This window comes from Mobula birostris, chromosome 10, assembly GCF_030028105.1.
Source record: "Mobula birostris isolate sMobBir1 chromosome 10, sMobBir1.hap1, whole genome shotgun sequence".
NCBI lineage: Eukaryota > Metazoa > Chordata > Chondrichthyes > Myliobatiformes > Myliobatidae > Mobula > Mobula birostris.
In genome coordinates, this window is record NC_092379.1 from 16,956,966 (window position 1) to 16,957,916 (window position 951).

The following is a 951-nucleotide window of genomic DNA, read 5'->3' on the forward strand; positions in this document are numbered from 1 at the left end:
TAGCGGGGACTGAAACGGCTATGGGGAGAGTGGGACAGTGTGGAACTGACACAGGGCTGTGGGGAGAGTGGGACGGTATGGAACTGACACAGGGCTGTGGGGAGAGTGGGACGGTATGGAACTGACACAGGGCTGTGGGGAGAGTGGGACGGTATGGAACTGACACAGGGCTGTGGGGAGAGTGGGATTAGTGTAGGGAACTGACAGGGCTGTGGGGAGAGTGGGGACAGTATGGAACTGACACAGGGCTGTGGGGAGAGTGGGACAGTATGGAACTGACATGGCTGTGGGGAGAGTGGGACAGTGTGGAACTGACACAGGGCTGTGGGAGAGTGGGACAGTGTGGAACTGACACAGGGCTGTGGGGAGAGAATGGTGGTGGGATTAGTTTGGGATTGACACTGGGCTGTGGGGAGAGATCGGGGTGGTGGGATTAGTTTGGGGATTGACACTGGGCTGTGGGGAGAGATCGGGTGGTGGGATTAGTTTGGGGATTGACACTGGGCTGTGGGGAGAGATCGGGGTGGTGGGATTAGTTTGGGGATTGACACTGGGCTGTGGGAGAGATCGGGGTGGTGGGATTAGTTTGGGATTGACACTGGGCTGTGGGAAGAGAATGGGGTGGTGGATTAGTTTGGGGATTGACACTGGCTGTGGGGAGAGATCGGGGTGGTGGGATTAGTTTGGGGATTGACACTGGGCTGTGGGGAGAGAATGGGGTGGTGGGATTAGTTTGGGGATTGACACTGGGCTGTGGGAGAGATCGGGTGGTGGGATTAGTTTGGTGATTGACACTGGCTGTGGGAGAGATCGGGGTGGTGGGATTAGTTTGGGGATTGACACTGGGCTGTGGGGAGAGATCGGGGTGGTGGGATTAGTTTGGGGATTGACACTGGGCTGTGGGGAGAGAATGGGGTGGTGGGATTAGTTTGGGGATTGACACTGGGCTGT